This window comes from Silene latifolia, chromosome 1, assembly GCF_048544455.1.
Source record: "Silene latifolia isolate original U9 population chromosome 1, ASM4854445v1, whole genome shotgun sequence".
Classification (NCBI taxonomy): Eukaryota; Viridiplantae; Streptophyta; class Magnoliopsida; order Caryophyllales; family Caryophyllaceae; genus Silene; species Silene latifolia.
The window spans coordinates 64,753,782-64,765,799 of NC_133526.1; the positions used below are offsets into that span (position 1 = coordinate 64,753,782).

General features: G+C 40.2%; 1 non-coding gene across 1 annotated transcript; it reads left to right on the forward strand.

Annotated features, from left to right (window-relative positions):
- Positions 1 to 10,878: 10,878 nt before the first annotated feature.
- Positions 10,879 to 10,984, forward strand: LOC141622370 (small nucleolar RNA R71). The gene has a single exon (XR_012532948.1). It is a non-coding gene; the product is annotated as a small nucleolar RNA R71 (small nucleolar RNA).
- The last annotated feature ends 1,034 nt before the right edge of the window (positions 10,985 to 12,018 follow it).

A 12,018-nucleotide genomic window follows, 5' to 3' on the forward strand; every position in this document is an offset into this window, starting at 1 on the left:
ATAAAAAGGAGAAAACCAAAGTTATAGTTGATGATACTATAACATTGACTCAAAATAATGATTCCCAAACTAATGTTATAGGTGATGTTACTATAACATTGAATCCAAATCAAGGTGTAGAGTCTGAAGTTATAAACGGCTCTAATACAACACCCGGATTGGATTCAGGGAGAACTTCCTCCAATTCCGATCCAAATGAAGTTGGGACAAGCTCAAATAATGATGAAGAACCAAGTACTTCAACAAAGTGGAAATACAAGAGCTCACACCTCATGGACAATATTCTAGGGAATATTAAGAAGGGTGTTCAGACTAGACGTTCCTTGAATAACTTCTGCTCTTTTTACTCTTTTCTATCCATGATCGACCAACAAATATCAATGAAGCTCTTGCAGAATCAGATTGGATTGTAGCCATGCAAGAAGAGCTACAACAGTTCGAAAGAAACAAGGTTTGGCATTTAGTTTCTAGACCAAAGGATCGTTCTGTCATTGGAACAAGGTGGGTTTTTAAGAACAAACTAGATGATGCCGGAGTCATTATCATAAACAAAGCAAGATTGGTGGTCCAAGGTTATAATCAACAAGAAGGAATAGATTATGACGAGACTTTCGCACCTGTTGCTCGTCTTGAAGCTATTAGACTTCTAATAGCATTCGCTGCACATAAAGGAATGAAGCTCTTCCAGATGGACGTCAAGAGAGCATTTTTAAATGGATATCTACAGGAAGAAGTCTTCGTTGAACAACCCCCTGGATTTAAGAATAGCAAATTTGAAGATCACGTCTTCAAGTTGGATAAAGCCCTATATGGATTGAAACAAGCACCTAGGGCATGGTACGACAGATTATCTAAGTTTCTACTTGACAGTGGATTCAGTAGAGGATCCGTTAATAAAACCCTATTTTTAAAATCTGAGGGTTCTGATCTTTTGGTTGTTCAAATCTACGTCGATGACATCATCTTTGGATCGACCAACCGAAACCTATGCAAGTATTTTTCTGAGTTGATGACCTCCGAGTTCGAAATGAGTATGATGGGAGAACTAAAATTCTTTCTAGGTCTGCAAATACAACAAACCGATGAAGGCATTAAAATCCATCAACAAAAATACATCAAGGAATTAATTCGAAAATTCGGAATGGAAAATTCCCATGTTATGCCTACTCCAATGGTCGAGAACAAGAAATTGACATTAGATGAAGACGGTAAATTAGTTGATGAAACTCCTTACCGTGGAATGATTGGGTCACTGTTATATTTGACCGCAAGTAGACCCGATATTATGTTTAGCGTATGCGTTTGTGCGAGATATAAATCATCTCCCAAAGAATCGCATATGAAGGCCGTAAAACGAATTTTGGGATATTTAATTGGAATGGCCAAGCTGTATTTATGGTATCTAATGGATTGTAATTTCGATCTAGTCGGTTATTCCGATGCCGACTACGCAGGATGTTCTCAAGACAGAAAAAGCACGTCGGGTGTCGCCACATTTGTCGGACCGTGTATCATTACGTGGGGTTCGAAGAAACAAAATTCAGTTGCTCTCTCAACTGCTGAAGCCGAATATATTGCTGCAGGACTGGTATGTACTCAACTTTTATGGCTTAAGCAACAATTACGTGATTATGGTATTGACGTAGGATGTATTCCTATTTTGTGTGATAATACTAGTGCAATAATTATTTCTAAAAATCCCGCACAACATTCACGTACCAAACACATTGAAATAAGACACCATTTTATTCGAGACCATATTGAGAAGGGGAATATATGACTTGAATTTTGTAGTACTGAAAAACAATGGGCAGACATTTTGACAAAATCGTTAGCTAGAGAACGATTTGAGACTTTACGGTTGGAAATTGGTTTAATCAGTGGTACCTAAGTTTCTATACACGTTCAATTTCTTTATGACTGACTAGTTAAGTTAAGATTGTATGACTGTGTCCGTATATTGCGTTGCATGAATAATTTCGTTTATAGGAATATATTTATCATAAATTTCTATTTGTTATTTAAAATTTAATTGTGTATACAAACTTAATTCCTTATCAAATATATAAGACACACAATATCTTTTATCTTTCCAAATCACATACAAAATCTCCTAAATTGCTTTCCATGTTTACACGACTCATACACCCCATATACAATTCAACTTCTAAATTTTATCCTTTACCATATTAATTCTATCACCTAATCTCCTATACCTACCATAACTCCTATTACTATTTGCCACTTACCATAATTGATAACCACTTACCTATACCTAGACCTACTCTTATAATTACCCCCTCCCTTGCGTATGAACCGTACCTCACCTCCCACTTGCACAACTTTTTATCTTTTCAAAACAATTACCATCATCACCATCACTTCCTTTACACAACCATCACCATCACTTCCTTTACACAACCATCACCATCACAATGAATCCTAACCATGCAAAAACCCGATCATCAACCCGCCATCAACAAAGCCGCCACTTTCACAAAACAACATCACCACTTCCATCTCATGATCCTAACTCCGCTAGTTTTCCTTCACCTCAACCAAACCCAACTACGCCCCTGTTTCGTGGTCGGGACGAGTCGATGTCCGAGGGTAAAAGGCGCCGCCTTTTTAAAGGAAAAATAAGGTAATTGTTGATGAAGGTGAAGATGTTGAGGAACCCGAGGTTATTGTTCGAAATGGTGTTGCTCGTACCTTGCTCCGAGATGTTTCGAAAGCCGCAACAAAAGAAGGGTTAAATCGTGTTTAGCTAACTCATGACGAAAGCATCCTTGTTAATCGTGTTTTGAGGTATTCTATTCATGGAGGAAGGTATTATCCGAAATCTTGGTTGATTAATGTTCCCGCTCTTAAGTTCTTTGTTGATTTTCTTGATTTTCAAGGGTGGAGTCACATTAGTCAATTTCCGGGTCCTATTTATCTGGTTGAAGTTATTCAGTTCTTTGCTAGTGTGTCGGTTAAGAAGGGAGTCTTGCATGCGGTGGTTAATGGGGTTGATGTGACGGTCTCTGTTTCGTATTTTTGCTCTGCTTTTTCGGTTCCCGATAATGGAATTGAAATTAATCCGAGTCTTGAATGGTCTAATGTGGTGAGTGAAAAGGAGTTGTTAGTTAAAAGGTACTTTGAGGAGGTTGGGACGGACGGAGGTAATATTGTGGTTCGTCCTCTCTCGACGAAAATTAAGTTCCTCTTGAACTTTGTTTGGAACACGGTTGTGCCGAGGAGAGGAGGTCGTGATAAAGTTTCGAGTTATGAGGCTATTGTAATCTATTCATGGTTGGAGGGACAAAAAGTGAACTTGGCAAGTCTTGTGTTGCATCGTATCATTCAAACGAGTCTCATGGTTACCAAGGAAAAATTAAGTACAACAATCGACCTACCATATGGGATGTGGGTATCTCGGTTGTTAGAAATAAAACAAGTGGTGGGACGGGATAGCTACGGTGTAAGTGCATGAGATTGCATGTGTGATCGGTTGATCAAGCTTATGGGTCTTGTCGTTGATGGACCCGAGTTACTTCTTGTCAAGGATGTTGAGAAAAGCCCGGGTGATTCGGGTTTGGGGACTATGGAGGCAAAATTGGAAGGTTTTATGACTGGGTTAATGGAGAAGTTTGAGGAGCATTCAACCAACTTGGCTACGGCTTAATCAGATGTTGGACCATCACGGTCTTTGGAGTCGGGTTTGGATGCTTATCGGGTTTATTCTTGGATGGATGCGGTGGATAAGAGGTTAGAGGGTTTTGAACGGGAATTGAAGGCAATCCGTGGGGAAGTGTTCCCACATGGTGACCGTCTTACATTCCTCACGAGTCAAGGTGGAGCGTTGGTCATGCACGGAAAAGCAATGGCAAGTGATCAATCGCTTACCTTGGAGGCTAGGAAAGCTTTATCTTTGAAGGTGCTCAACTTTGAACGTAGTATTCAAACTCTTTCTCAGCTTGTGCGGAGTTCCTTCGATCGTCTCGATGCCTTGGAGCATCGTACTCGGCCCGACTACGTGAACCCTTACAGAACCCGCAACATTTGATCTACCTCTGCCTTCCATATTTAGCCCTTTCTATTTTTTAGCTTTCTTTTTCATGGTGTGTTTTGCAAACTTATCATTCGGCCCAATTTTGGCATGCACTTGTGGATTATGGCCCAAGTGTTTCTTTAAACATGTGTTTCATTCGGCCCATCAGCTATAAACATGTTTTCTTAAGTTTGTTTAATAATTAATCTTCTAGATGCTTATAGTTATGCGTGCTAATATTATTTTCTGTGATGTTTTATCTCTTGTCTCGTCTTATATTATTCTAGTCATTTTTGATTTGTTCTTAGCTTTTCGATGATGTCAAGAGGGGAAAAGAACGTCTATAGTAAGCATCTACCTAAGCTTGCTCCTTGTCAAGATCGATTGTCTCTTAAAGTCCTTAAAGTTTCGGTTTTTGATAAATCGTCTTGTTCTTGCGTTGATCTTTATTATTAAGATGACGGTATTATATTAAGGGGGAACTACTTACTTAGTCACAATTTTAGGAGGCTTGCCATCATTAAAAAGGAGGAATTTGTTGAACCATATAGCTTATATGTTTATGTTTTGATGATGTCAAGGTGTTTTATATTTTATATACTTGTTGCGCGTAATCGTTTGTCTAAGTGTTTAGAATCAACTTATCTAATACAAGCAACAAAGGAGATTGTGATGAAAGTATAAAATGTTCAAGCCTCTATTCAAGATCAGACGATATGAAGATTCATTCAAGGTATATGTAAAGACGAAGTCCGTCTAAAGATTAATCAAGCTTGGATGATGACGTAGCCTATACTCGAAGATCTCTCTGGAGATTAGAATAGTATAGGTGATTATCTCGTAATGATAACCAAGAATGAGTTTCTTGAATTGGTAAACTTATAGCTTTGCAGCTATAACATTACTAGTAAAAGAGCTCAATGTTATAGCTCTCCTACTATAACATTGAGATGCTGAGTTTATTATACACGACTTATAATATTTCAAAATTATTTTGAAAATTGTTTAAAGTTTATTTTAAATGTTTTGATAAAAGTATTTATATAATAAAGCCCGGTTTAGTACGGAGTTCGGTTTTATGTTGGACGTTGATTAGTAGTCGTGTTGAGTCAACTTATGAGTTGGACCTTGCTACTAATTAGGGTTTCAACAAGACCTCTCTTAAAACCTAAATTTTAACCCATATATTGAGCTAGGGTTTGCACGAGTCACAAGGCTTATGAGCCGTGACATCTCGTGTTACCTAGGGTATATTTGGTAAAGATTTTATTCTATAATAATATCTTTACATATCTTATATATCTTACTTAATATATTTGTTTATGATAAAAGATATTCTTGTTTTAGGAAATCTTATCATATCTTAGAATTTATAGTAAAGATAATATTTGAATAGATTATATTCTATCTTTTGGAATATTCTTTATTATCTTTTAAGGCTTTTAGGAAAGAAATAATAGAATATATGATTTGTTAACATATCTCCTAATATTCGGCTATTAGGGTTTGTGTAAACCGAGTTGCCCTACTCTTTCCTTCCTATAAATACTTTACACTTTACAACATCTAATATAGAGACCTTAAGCATAAAAATTGACTTTAATTTTACAAAGCAAACCGTGTGTTTTCAAGCAGAAAAACCGTTTTGTTATTTTTGAGAGGTCGTGTGTTTTAAACTCGTATACTCGTTCTTATTGCTATCGTTATAATATTAGTGCTTAGTTGATTTCTTACTTGTTCATTAACATGAACTTTTAGTAGAATCATTAGTGCTTTCTTATTAGCGTAAGTTAGTCACTCGAGTATTTAACGGTACTCATTTAGTTACAGCTAGAGTTAGTTGTACGAGTTGGGTTAATAAATTTGTAATCCGTAGAAAGGTACTAAATTTATTAATCGAGAATAGTGGACGTAGGTTTCGACTTGTGAAACTGAACCACTTCAAAAACCGTGTGTCTCCTCGTTCTTTCGTTCGTTTGTTTATTTCGTTTTACATTAACTAGTTGATTAGTTAAAGTTTAATCAATAAACTTTAAATAATCAATTACATACGCATAATCGAAAAAGCTTTCAAAAGCTTTAAATCCTCAATTCACCCCCCCCCCCCCCCTGAGTATTTTGGATCAATAGACTCTTCATACTCTCAATTCCTACATGAACTGGTCATGAATGACACCAGCTATATGGCTCTAAAAACTCAGAAATTGTAAAGTAGTTTGCCAATTTTATCAGGTCAAGTCTATACAGTCAGCTATATTTTTGACATTAACTTGTAGATATGTGCATGACTAAGCTAATAACTGCCAATTAGATGCAAGGCTCAAGTGATATGACAAGTTAAAGTGCAAAATCGTTACGGAAATCTACCGTTCCGACTCAACCTATTTGCAAAATGAAACGTGAATTTTTTTTATTTTTTTGAAATTTTATAATTTTTTTTGGATTTTTCATTATTTTTTGAAATAAAATACAAATGCAAGCAGAAAAATAAACGTGAATGCAAAAACAAATGCAAATGCAGACTCAAAGGATGCAATACCCTCCCCAAACCAAAACGGACAACGCCCCCGTTGTCCTCCAGCATACACCAGCAGTATATATAATGGGAAAGGGATAAAGACAACCAATAAATGAATGAAGAAAATAAATAAAAAGGAGATGAAAATAAATAAAAGAACAAAAGGTACATATAAAATGACGAACTTCCCCAAACCAGCCAGAAAACTGGGGAAGTGAGTAGACCAGCAACTACTCGTCACCAGGCTCCTCCTCCCCCTCTCCCACCACCGTGTTGTCAGGATCTCGCTCCTGCTCCCTCCTCCTCTCGTCAGCTCTGGCCCTCTCCTCCTGCTCAGCTGTGTCCGCCTCACTCTCTGGCTGCGGGTACCCCTCCGTCGGGTACCGGTAGAAAGAAGGGTGTGGCCAGCCCTCAAAAATGGGACGTCCTCTCCTCATGTGATGCTCGTAGAGAGGGAACAAGGTAAGTGCTAAATCCCGCTCCATACGAGTCTGCCTGGTAAGCATCTCAAGAAGCAAACTGTCACGACGCCCTTGGTCAATGACCTCGGACGCCTCAAAGGGTGGACGAGGAATAAAATTAGCCTGGTAGACCGGCTGTGTAACAGAAGGAGTGGGGGTAGGGATCGGTGTGGGTGTAGGCGTAGAACACTGCCCAGCCTCAGTCGGTGTGGATCCCTCTCCAGTCTCAGGTCTCTTCCGCTTCTGAGAAGCGGAAGTAGTGGTAGGTGGAGCGAGTGGAAGGTGGTAGAAAGGCAAAGGTGGAGGTAACCTACCCCTCATAGTGGTCAAAGGTGTAAGACGGGGTAGGTCGGGAAACGGAAGGGTCACGGACAAGGAACCACAAATCTTCCAAGTCCGCTGGTCTGACGCTAACCAAAACATTGCCAACATGGCTGAAGCATCCAGGTACTTTTCCCTATCGCAGACCTGTAAGAAACAGTGACAGTGGGTGACGACGTAGCAGGGGTCGTCACCGAAGAAGGAACAATACCAGCAGTGGAAACAGTAGTGGTAGCGGTAGTACTAGCAGAAACGACGGTGGCAGCAGCAGGGACCACCGTCTCAGACAGGGATGGGGTAATAGTAGAACTAGTCGAGGGCGTTGTGTTACTATCCATCCTAATCAATCAAATAAGTCCTCAAATTAATCAAATAATCAAAGACAACACGATTTCCCCTAATTTATCACGAATTTTCGAAAAATTCGAACCCTAATGCCCTAAATTAGGTCGAAAAAAAGGCAATAAATCAACAATAAATAGAAGGGAATACTTACTTGATTGATAACCCACAAGAATATGCAAAGAAATCGACAAATAGCGCAAGAAATTGATCGGATTAATCCCGACTCAAGCAAACCCTAATTCCCAAATTAAGCAGCAACAAACGCGAGTTGGAAGGGAAAAACAGAAGGCAAATGTCGAAAATAGTACAAGGACCACAGTGTGGGTGGTGATTTTGGTAGAAAGGGAAGAATAATGGAGGTTTTGGGGTTTTTGTGGAGGTTTATCGCGAAAAAGAAGAAGAGCATAAGTTAAAATGAAATAGAATGAAGGGAAAAAAAGAACTTCCTGCGTGTTAATAAGCTTATTCACTCGATCGAGTAATTTGAAACCACTCGATCGAAGTGTTTTCCCTGCAATCCTCTCGATCGAGTAAAATTCTTCTCGATCGAGAAATCCTCCTTTTTGGCAATTTGATCGAGAGCCTAAAACTGCTCGATCGAACACTTTTGTTGGGCAATCCTCTCGATCGAGTACAAAAAGCACTCGATCGAGCTGTTTTCTCCTGGCACGCATCCCAATGCAATATATCTTTCCCAAACCTACATAGAAACACGTAGAAATACTTCCCGCAAATACCAAATCACAAAAATACGCAGTCCATATTCGGTTTTACGCTAATACTAACTATGTTATTGTCTAACAGTCTAAAAACGCAAATAAAATGTCTTAACGGAAATTCAAAATTACAAAATGTTACAACGGGGCATTCCCCGGTCATCTTCCAAAACACTATAGTAGCCCAAAAGAGGGCTTCTGACTGGAGGAGGTCCCTTCAGCATCGCGGACCATCCCCTTTGATTGTCATGAGCTTGTATTCGAACTGATGAAAGGAGAATAGTTTGCATCTACATACGCCTTTACTTTCTTCTTCCCTTTGACATTCCTATCCGCATTGGCAGCATTCCCGTCACTTAATTTGACCTTCACTGTATCATGACCGACAGTATCTCCAGTATCCACTCTATCTGTACCTGCAGTAAGGAAAACAACAGAATGGTCCTCCTTTTTGCTCTCAGTCTGAGGCGGAGGTGTCACTATAGCAGCACAATATTCAATATTTTCAGCTGGAGTGTCTGTGTCCGGGTCAATAGAGGGTAGGGCATTGCAAGGTTGAACTTGCATAGGAGCCCTACGAGCCTTGGACTGATGAAATGTCAGCTCCTCATCTCCTACCTGGAAGGTAAGGGTCTTCCCCCCGACATCAATTACTGCACGAGCAGTAAATAAGAATGGTCACCCTAAAATAATAGGGGTATAAGAGTCTTCGGGTATGTCTAAGACCACAAAGTCAACGGGAATAAAGAATCTCCCGATTTTGACAGGTATGTCCTCTAAGCCACCTAGTGGCCGTGATATACTACGGTCGGCCATCTGAACGGTCATATTGGTACAATTAAATTTGGTCAAACCCAGTCTCTTAGCGAGAGACAGAGGTAAGACACTCACGCTAGCTCCTAAGTCACATAGCGCGTTGTCAATTAAGTGGGTCCCTATATGACAAGGAATTGAAAAGCTACCCGGGTCTGATTGTTTGGGTGGTGTCTTATTCTGAAATAAGGCGGACCCTACTTCAGTCAAAGCCACCGTTTCATGGTCACTTATATGTCTCTTATGCGATAAAATTTCTTTCATAAACTTCATGTAAGAGGGTACCTGGGTAAGCAGTTCGGCGAAAGGAACGTTGATATGAAGGCTCTTCAGGATTTCAGCAAATTTCCCGAACTGTTGATTGGCCTTATTGTTCTGCAATGGCCTTGGAAAGGGAACCGTGATAGGAATTTCTAACCCTTTATTTCTTTCCGCCAATGTCTCGACAGGTTCATCAATATTTCTGCTCGATCGATCCCTTTTGCCTCTCGATTGAGGTCTTTCAGCAACAAAATCAGTCGATCGAGCATTATCAGCAACTCGATCGAAATCCTCTTTATCAGCATCACTCGATCGAGATAAGTTTTCACTCGATCGAGCATTTTTCTCAACAAATTCATTCGATCGAGGCATTTCCTCCTCTCGATCGAACCCTTGATTAGCTGCTTTACTCGATCGACCAACAGTTTCACTCGATCGAGTAATATTCTCAGTAATTCTACTCGATCAACCACCAGAAATGAGTCGATCGAGTATTTTTCTCGGATTCGGCATGGTTTCGTCCATGACGACTGTTCATGGCCTGCAACAGTATTCGCTGGGTCAGGCATGTCCTTATCAGTTGACATTTTGGGTCCTTCATAGGAAAGCCCGCTTCACAAATTTATCAGATTAATCGTCTCATGTTGATTCTTATCGGGTTGAGAAGGTAAATGACCCGGCTTCCTTGAAGATTGGTTAGCCGCGAGTTGATCAATTTGAGACTCAAGTGACTTTATCGACGCATCTTTCTGTTGGTCACTCTTCTGCAACTGTATAGTCAATGATTGGATCATTGACTTCAACTCGGTCATCTAACTAACACCACTTGAGGAACCACCTTGTTACGGCGGTGGAAAGGATGGAGGCTTTTGAAAGCCTTGTTGAGCTTTGTGAGGAGGAACGTACGCTTGTTGCTGCTGCGGAGGAGAGGTAGGATTTAGCACATTCTGACTAGTCCATCGCAAATTGGGATGGACTCCACTCTGATTATTATAATAGGAACCTCCTTGCCTATATTGCTGAAAGGCAATGACTTGCTTTTTCTCAGTTAGACAGTCAACAGCAGTGTGACCGTCATTACTCCCACACCTCTCACATGAAACGGTTTCTTGTCTAGTCAACAAGTGAACCGTCTGTTGATCACCAGCATTCTGCAATTCCAACCTATCGAAACGGGCATTCATGGCTTCAAGTTGAGCCATAACTGCATTATCAACAGAATTAACTGTCTGAATGCCATCTCTCAGGTTCCCATACTTAGCACAATGGGTAGCCATCTCCTCTATTATACCCCATCCCTTGTCAGCATCATTATTCTTCTGAAATCGCCCATTTGATGAGGCATCCAAGATAGCACGATGGTCATCATACAACTCATTATAGAACTGGTTGCATAAGAACCACTGATCAAAACCATGATGAGGAAGAGACCACACCAACTTCTTAAACCGGCACCAAGCTTCATAGAAGTTCTCATCTGGTGCTTGCTTGAAACTTGTAATTTTTCCTCTCAGCTGATTAGTTCGTTGTGGAGGAAAATACCTTTTATAGAAAGCAAGGGCCAGGGTCTCCCAGTTGGTGATCCCATCCGCGGTTCTGTCAAGATCTGTGAGCCATTCATGGGCTCCATCTGTCAAAGAGAAAGGAAACAGGACCTCCTTAATCTTGTCCTGGGTCACTCCCTTAGTAGCGGGAATGGTAGAGCAATAGTCAGTGAAAACCTCCATATGTTTACGCCGATCTTCACCCGCCACACCTCGAAATAGGTTCCGTTCAACCAGATTAATGTAGGATGGTCGGATGTCAAAGGTATTGCCATCCTCGGTCGCAAGCTTGAAACCTTTAGGGATTGAGGCAGTTGTGGGCTCTGAATGACTCGCGATATTAGGCATTTTCAATGGATTCACGGCAGAAATAAAATTGTCTTCTTCACAAGACAGGTCTTCTGCAAACCGAAAATGTTCTACGTCGGGTTCAAAAGTACTCAAGACTTCCTTTTGAATCTTCCTCTACAGTCTTAGTCTATGACGAAAAGTCCTTTCTGGTTCAGGATCAGCTGGAACTAATTCTGACCTGTTAGACCTGGGCATAAATAGCACTGGAGAAAATAAGTGAGAACTATCTCAAGGAAAAAAATTCCCTGAGACCGAGAGAGATAAACGAAACAAAGAACAAACAAATAGGCTATTGCCTCCCCGGCAACGGCGCCAAAATTTGATACGGTCGTTATGTACCAAAAATAAATACCTAAGTATAACTAATAGAAGCTAGCGATTAGTAGGGTCGATCTCCACAGGGAGGCAAGATATCTATCTGTAAGTCCGTCTATCTACTCACAATTGGGGGTTTTAATTTGTTTTCTAAAACTACTGAAGGTAAAGGTCAAGAGAAGTAAAACTAAGAGCAATAAAGCGAGAAAACAAAAGATATGAGATCAGATAAAAGAGGTATGTCAGGATTTCGGTTCACTATGGCAGTTCATCGACTTGGTCATAAATAGTCTAGACAATCTACTGTGAGAAGGGCAAAGGAAAGGTCCTTCCGGTCCGC